Genomic DNA, 8,606 nt, shown 5'->3' on the forward strand with positions numbered 1-8,606 from the left:
AAAGTCAAACACATTCAAACAATTCTTTTTGAATAGAAAAAAGTAAAAACACATTCAAACAAAGCTTGTTGAATCAAAAGAAAGTAAAAAAACGTTCAAACAAAGTTTTTTGAATCAAAAGAAAGTCAAACACATTTAAACAAATCTTATTTAATCATATGAAAGCCAAACACATTCAAACATAGCTTTTTGAATGAAATGAAAGTCTAACACATTTAAACAAATCTTTTTGAATCAAATGAAAGTCAAACACATACAAATAAATCTTTTTTAATCGAAATAAAGTCAAACACATTCAAACAAAGCCTTTTGAATCAAAAGAGAGTAAAACACGTTCAAACAAAGCTTTTTGAATCTAATGAAACTCAAACACATTCAAACAAAGCTTTTTGAATCAAATGAAATCCAAACACATTTAAACAAATCATTTTAGATCGAAATTCAGTCAAACACATTCAAACAAAGCTTTTTAAACCAAATGAAAGTCAAACACATTGAAACATGGCTTTTTGAATCAAATGAAAGTCAAACACATTCAAACAAAGCTTTTTGAATCAAATGAGATTCAAACACATTCAAATATATCTTTTTGAATCGAAATAAAGTCAAACCCAGTCAAACAATGCTTTTTGAATCAAATGAAAGTTAAACACATTCAAACATAGCTTTTAGAATTATATGAAAGTCAAACACGTTCAAACAAAGCTTTATGAATCAAATTAAAGTCAAACACATTCAAACAAATCTTTTTGGATCGAAATACAGTCAAACACTTTCAAACAAAACTTTTTTAATCAAAAGAAAGTCAAACACATTCAAACAAAAGTGTTTGAATCAAATGAAACTGAAACACATTCAAACAAAGCTTTTAAAATCAAATTAAAGTCAAATACATTCAAACAAAGCTATTTAATCTAATGAAAGTCAAACACATTCAAACAATTCTTTTTGAATCGAAATAAAGTAAAACAAATTCAAACAAAGCTGTTTGAATAAAAAAAAAGTCAAACAAATTTAAACAAGCTTTTTGAATCAAATGAAAGTCAAAGACATTCAAACAAAGCTTTTTGAATCAAATGAAAATCAAACACATTCAAATAAATCATTTTGAATCAAATGAAAGTCAAAAACATTCAAACAAATCTTTTTAGGTCGAAATTCAGCAAAACAAATTCAAACAAAGCTTTATGGATCAAAAGAAAGTCAAACATGTTTAAAAACAGCTTTTTGAATCAAAAAAAAGTCAAACACATTCAAACTATTCTATTTTTATCGAAAAAAAGTAAAAACACATTCAAACAAAGCTTTTTAAGTCAAAAGAAAGTCAAACACATTCAAACAAAGTTTTTTGAATCAAATGAAAGTCAAACACATTCAATCAAATCTTTTTAAATCAGATGAAAGCCAAACACATTCAAACAAAGATTTTTGAATAAAATGAAAGTCAAACACATTCAAATAAATCTTTTTGAATCAAAATATAGTCAAACACATTCAAACAAAGCTTTTTGAATCAAATGAAAGTATAACACATTCTAACAAAGCTTTTTGAATCAAATGAAAGTCAAACACATTCAAACAAGTCTTTTTAGATCGAATTTAAGTAAAACACATTCAAGCTAAGGTTTATGAATCAAAAGAAAGTCAAATACATTCAAACGTAGCTTTTTGAATCAAATGAAAGTCAAACACATTCAAACAAAGCTTTTTAGATCGAAATACAGTCAAACACATTTAAACAAAGCTTTATGAAACAAAAGAAAGTCAAACACATTCTAACAATTCTTTTTAAATCGAAAAAAAGTATACCACATTCAAACAAAGTTTTTTGAATCAAAAGTAAGTCAAACACAATCAAACAAAGTTTTTTGATTCAAATGAAAGTCATACACATTCAAACAAATCTTTTTAAATCAAATGAAAGTCAAACACATTCAAACATAGCTTTTTGAATCAAATGAAAGTCAAACACATTCAAACAAAGCTTTTTGAATCAAATAAAATTCAAATACATTCAAACAAAGCTTTTTGAATCTAATGAAAGTCAAACACATTCAAACTATTCTTTTTGAATCGAAATAAAGTAAAACAAATTCAAACAAAGCTTTTTAAATCAAAAGAAAGTCAAACACATTCAAACAAGCTTTTTGAATCAAATGAAAGTCAAACACATTCAAACATAGCTTTTTCAATCAAATGAAAGTCAAACACATTCAAACAAAGATTTTTGAATTAAAAGAAAGTCAAATACATTCAAACAAAGCTTTATGAATGAAAAGAAAGTCAAACACATTCTAACAATTCTTTTTGAATCGAAAAAAGTTAAACATATTCAAACAAAGCTTGATGAATGAAAAGAAAGTCAAACACATTCAAACAATTCTTTTTGAATAGAAAAAAGTAAAAACACATTCAAACAAAGCTTGTTGAATCAAAAGAAAGTAAAAAAACGTTCAAACAAAGTTTTTTGAATCAAAAGAAAGTCAAACACATTTAAACAAATCTTATTTAATCATATGAAAGCCAAACACATTCAAACATAGCTTTTTGAATGAAATGAAAGTCTAACACATTTAAACAAATCTTTTTGAATCAAATGAAAGTCAAACACATACAAATAAATCTTTTTTAATCGAAATAAAGTCAAACACATTCAAACAAAGCCTTTTGAATCAAAAGAGAGTAAAACACGTTCAAACAAAGCTTTTTGAATCTAATGAAACTCAAACACATTCAAACAAAGCTTTTTGAATCAAATGAAATCCAAACACATTTAAACAAATCATTTTAGATCGAAATTCAGTCAAACACATTCAAACAAAGCTTTTTAAACCAAATGAAAGTCAAACACATTGAAACATGGCTTTTTGAATCAAATGAAAGTCAAACACATTCAAACAAAGCTTTTTGAATCAAATGAGATTCAAACACATTCAAATATATCTTTTTGAATCGAAATAAAGTCAAACCCAGTCAAACAATGCTTTTTGAATCAAATGAAAGTTAAACACATTCAAACATAGCTTTTAGAATTATATGAAAGTCAAACACGTTCAAACAAAGCTTTATGAATCAAATTAAAGTCAAACACATTCAAACAAATCTTTTTGGATCGAAATACAGTCAAACACTTTCAAACAAAACTTTTTTAATCAAAAGAAAGTCAAACACATTCAAACAAAAGTGTTTGAATCAAATGAAACTGAAACACATTCAAACAAAGCTTTTAAAATCAAATTAAAGTCAAATACATTCAAACAAAGCTATTTAATCTAATGAAAGTCAAACACATTCAAACAATTCTTTTTGAATCGAAATAAAGTAAAACAAATTCAAACAAAGCTGTTTGAATAAAAAAAAAGTCAAACAAATTTAAACAAGCTTTTTGAATCAAATGAAAGTCAAAGACATTCAAACAAAGCTTTTTGAATCAAATGAAAATCAAACACATTCAAATAAATCATTTTGAATCAAATGAAAGTCAAAAACATTCAAACAAATCTTTTTAGGTCGAAATTCAGCAAAACAAATTCAAACAAAGCTTTATGGATCAAAAGAAAGTCAAACATGTTTAAAAACAGCTTTTTGAATCAAAAAAAAGTCAAACACATTCAAACTATTCTATTTTTATCGAAAAAAAGTAAAAACACATTCAAACAAAGCTTTTTAAGTCAAAAGAAAGTCAAACACATTCAAACAAAGTTTTTTGAATCAAATGAAAGTCAAACACATTCAATCAAATCTTTTTAAATCAGATGAAAGCCAAACACATTCAAACAAAGATTTTTGAATAAAATGAAAGTCAAACACATTCAAATAAATCTTTTTGAATCAAAATATAGTCAAACACATTCAAACAAAGCTTTTTGAATCAAATGAAAGTATAACACATTCTAACAAAGCTTTTTGAATCAAATGAAAGTCAAACACATTCAAACAAGTCTTTTTAGATCGAATTTAAGTAAAACACATTCAAGCTAAGGTTTATGAATCAAAAGAAAGTCAAATACATTCAAACGTAGCTTTTTGAATCAAATGAAAGTCAAACACATTCAAACAAAGCTTTTTAGATCGAAATACAGTCAAACACATTTAAACAAAGCTTTATGAAACAAAAGAAAGTCAAACACATTCTAACAATTCTTTTTAAATCGAAAAAAAGTATACCACATTCAAACAAAGTTTTTTGAATCAAAAGTAAGTCAAACACAATCAAACAAAGTTTTTTGATTCAAATGAAAGTCATACACATTCAAACAAATCTTTTTAAATCAAATGAAAGTCAAACACATTCAAACATAGCTTTTTGAATCAAATGAAAGTCAAACACATTCAAACAAAGCTTTTTGAATCAAATAAAATTCAAATACATTCAAACAAAGCTTTTTGAATCTAATGAAAGTCAAACACATTCAAACTATTCTTTTTGAATCGAAATAAAGTAAAACAAATTCAAACAAAGCTTTTTAAATCAAAAGAAAGTCAAACACATTCAAACAAGCTTTTTGAATCAAATGAAAGTCAAACACATTCAAACATAGCTTTTTCAATCAAATGAAAGTCAAACACATTCAAACAAAGATTTTTGAATTAAAAGAAAGTCAAATACATTCAAACAAAGCTTTATGAATGAAAAGAAAGTCAAACACATTCTAACAATTCTTTTTGAATCGAAAAAAGTTAAACATATTCAAACAAAGCTTGATGAATGAAAAGAAAGTCAAACACATTCAAACAATTCTTTTTGAATAGAAAAAAGTAAAAACACATTCAAACAAAGCTTGTTGAATCAAAAGAAAGTAAAAAAACGTTCAAACAAAGTTTTTTGAATCAAAAGAAAGTCAAACACATTTAAACAAATCTTATTTAATCATATGAAAGCCAAACACATTCAAACATAGCTTTTTGAATGAAATGAAAGTCTAACACATTTAAACAAATCTTTTTGAATCAAATGAAAGTCAAACACATACAAATAAATCTTTTTTAATCGAAATAAAGTCAAACACATTCAAACAAAGCCTTTTGAATCAAAAGAGAGTAAAACACGTTCAAACAAAGCTTTTTGAATCTAATGAAACTCAAACACATTCAAACAAAGCTTTTTGAATCAAATGAAAGTCAAACACATTCAAACAAAATTTTTTGGATCGAAATACAATCAAACACATTCAAACATAGCTTTTTTAATCAAATGAAAGTCAAACACATTCAAACAAAGCTTTTTGAATCAAATGAAAGTCAAACACATTCAAATAATTTTTTTTAAATCAAAAAAAAAGTAAACCACATTCAAACAAAGTTTTTTGAATCAAAAGAAAGTCAAACACATTCAAACAAATCTTTTTGAATCAAAAGAAAGTCAAACACATTCAAACAAAGGTTTATGAATCAAAAGAAATTCAAACACATTCTAGCAATTCTTTTTTAATCGAAAAAAGTAAAACACATTCAAACAAAGTCTTTTTAATCAAAACAAAGTCAAACGCATTCAAACAAAGCTTTTTGAATCAAATGAAAGTCAAACGCATTCAAACAAATATTTTTAAATCAAATGAAAGTCAAACACATTCAAACATAACCTTTTGAATCAAATGAAAGTCAAACACATTCAAACAAAGCTTTTTGAATCAAATGAAAGTCAAACACATTCAAACAAAGCTTTTTGAATCAAATGAAATTTAAACACATTCAAACAAATCTTTTTATATCGAAATATAGTCAAACACATTCAAACACTCATGACTCACATCTCCCTCAAACAAAAACCCTCCAATAGAAACAACCTCATCCTCCTCTCTATCACAACGATGAACAACAACTCCCTTAAGATCTTCAAAGCCTAGAGTCTCTAAACCATGCATGAAAGGATAAAGGTTTCTCTCAAACTCATCCCTTTCCCATGAAGCATTGCCAATGAACTCTCTCAAAAGGCTATAATGTTTTGTTACTGATGAGTGTCATTTATGGCACTCATAGGGTAGTCTTTTAGGATGATTTCATCTTCTTTTTTATGCTTTCATATCTTATTTTTGGTCCTTTTTCCTTTAATCCCTTTCTTTCTTTCTTTCCTTGTGTTTTTCATGTTTTCCTTTTATTTAGTTCTTTTTCCCTTTTATTCCTTTTCGTTGTTTGTTCTTGTAAGTACCTAGGATTTGTCTTTACAAGGGAATCAAGATGGGCTATATTGACTAAGCAAGGAGTAAATAATCGGCTCAGAGAGGGCATAGAGAGGGCATCAAGCCCTGCTAGTTTACCGCGGGCGCGGGTACCAAAGGGCGCGGGCGCGGGCTCATTTGCACCAAATTGGCAGATTTCGACTAAGAACTCTCCGCGGTCTGGTCGCAGGCTTGCCGCGGGCGCGGGTAGATTGGAGAGCCCGCTCGTACCAGAGAGATCGCGGCCCTCTGATCATCCTTTGGGAGCAAGGGATTCACCGCGCTTTTGCCGCGGGCGCGGGCTAGAAGACCCGCGGGCGCGGATGTTGCCAAGAAAGCCCGTGGAGTTTTTAATGGGTTCCGTACCCATTTTTCCGCGGGCGCGGGGTTTATTGGAGAGGGCGCGGGAATCCCGTTTTTCTTCTTTGCCAATAAATACACTTGTAATTCCTTTTTGAAGAGAACTTTTAGATAATTTTCATTAGCTTAATTTTAGAGAGAGAAGTTAGAGAGAAGTTCTTGGTATTGGGTTTGTATTTAAACATTGGATCCATTGTGCTTGGATTTCTTCATTTTTAATCATTAATGTTAGTAAGATTTTCTTCTTCTAGTTCATCTCTTACTTGATTGATTTAGTTTCATCTTTGATTGTTTGTATTGCTTGGATTTGAATTGGATATTGTAGTTGATATTGCTTTCTCTTGATTTTTATGTAGAATGATGATCAATGCTAATTCTAGTGATTTGTTCTTGAGTTACACCATGATTAGTGAGTAGATTAGTTGCTAGGAAGAAGGGGAAGCATGCTTGATTGATAATTTGTGCTAGTTGATGATCTTTGATTGATTGAATTGTTGCAATTAAATTGGTTGACATATTTTTGCAAGTGATTAATTAGATTAGGAATGATTAACCTATAAGATTAATCTAGATTGCATTGCATTTCTTAATGACATGACCCATTAATTTGAGAATTTTTTTAATTGATTGAGTTTGATTGTGAATTTCCTTGATTATCCATTCATAGTGACCCCTAGTTTGGCCTCTAGGAGATAGCTCTTGAACTCTCTTGATTGCTACTATTGTTTGTCCTTTGCAATGCTTGAATCAAACGAAGAAATTGTTGATCAGCACGATTATTGAATTAGCATGTGGAACCAATATCCCTAGCATTTAGCTTATTGAATTACTTGAATAGTCTAATTTTGCTATCATAACACCAACCATTTTCTCACTTCAATCTCCGAAATAGCTTGATTTAGGATAAAGATAACACCAACTAAATCCTTTGGGTTCGACCCTATACTTACCTATACTTGTTTTAGGTTGGTTTAGGATTTTATAAATAGTGTTTGATTTTGGGATAGGCAATTAACGACTAGTTTATTCCTCTATCAAAATGGCGCTGTTGCCGGGGAGTGAAATTGGTGCTTAGCTTTAGTTGTTGAGTCTATTTCATTTTAATTGAAAAAAAAATATACAAAAAGATTTTGTTTCTTAAGGCTACATTTGTAGCCGTGCTACTAATATTTTCATTGAAGTTTTGCATGCATAGAGCTCGTGATTGATCCATTGTGCCTTTTGACCTGGAAATCGAAAGGACTCTTTCAAGGAGAAGAATTGCTAGTCGATCCTTTGAATTTAGTTCTTCAAGCGAAGAAGGATTTGAAGAGGAACTAGGAATGGGAGATCAACCAAGAGTTGCTTTGAAAGAATTGGGAATTCCCGGTGCGTACAAGTTTGAGAGTGGAATTGGTCCACCTACAACACCGGAGAATGACTTCAAATTAGGCCGGCTATGATTTCTTTGATCGAAAGGAGACAATATAGCGGAGCTAAGAATGAGAGTCCGTTGAACCATCTCAAGGAGTTCGAAAAGTATTGCAACACTATTAAAGTAAACGGAGTTTCTCAAGAACTTATCCGGCTAAAGTTGTTTCCATTTTCTCTCATAGGCCGAGCCTTGGAGTGGTTGGATAAGGAGGTAAAGCCAAATTCCATTCGAACATGGGATAAAGTCACCAAGGAATTCTTGTCCCGATTCTACCCACAAAAGAAAACGGCGGAGGCTAGAGCTTTGATTCAAGGGTTCAAGCAAAGACCTAATGAAAGCCTCTACGAAGCATGGGAGAGGTATAAAGAGTATCAAAGGGAATGTCCCCACCACGGAATTCCATCTTAACAAATCATTCAAATTTTCTATGGTGGCCTAAGTACTCAAGGCAAATCATGCTTTGATGGGGGTGCCGGAGGTCCCATAATGAATCGGACGGAAGAGGAAGTGGTGGACATTATAGAGGACTTGGTTAAGTACTATAGAGATTGGAAAGATGGTGAGAGGGATTCAACTAGCAAGAGTGGTACTTCGGTGTACTCTATAGACCATCTAAATGCGATCAACAACTTATCCTCACAAATGACAAACTTGGGGAAAGAAATGACCGCAAT

The 8,606-nt window shown here is 29.9% G+C and overlaps 1 non-coding gene across 1 annotated transcript; it reads right to left on the reverse strand.

Annotated features, from left to right (window-relative positions):
• Positions 1 to 8,224: 8,224 nt before the first annotated feature.
• Positions 8,225 to 8,330, reverse strand: LOC145633496 (small nucleolar RNA R71). Its single transcript, XR_014112819.1, has one exon. It is a non-coding gene; the product is annotated as a small nucleolar RNA R71 (small nucleolar RNA).
• Positions 8,331 to 8,606: the final 276 nt, after the last annotated feature.

Source organism: Chenopodium album, chromosome 5 (genome assembly GCF_948465745.1).
Source record: "Chenopodium album chromosome 5, dcCheAlbu1.1, whole genome shotgun sequence".
Classification (NCBI taxonomy): domain Eukaryota; kingdom Viridiplantae; phylum Streptophyta; class Magnoliopsida; order Caryophyllales; family Amaranthaceae; genus Chenopodium; species Chenopodium album.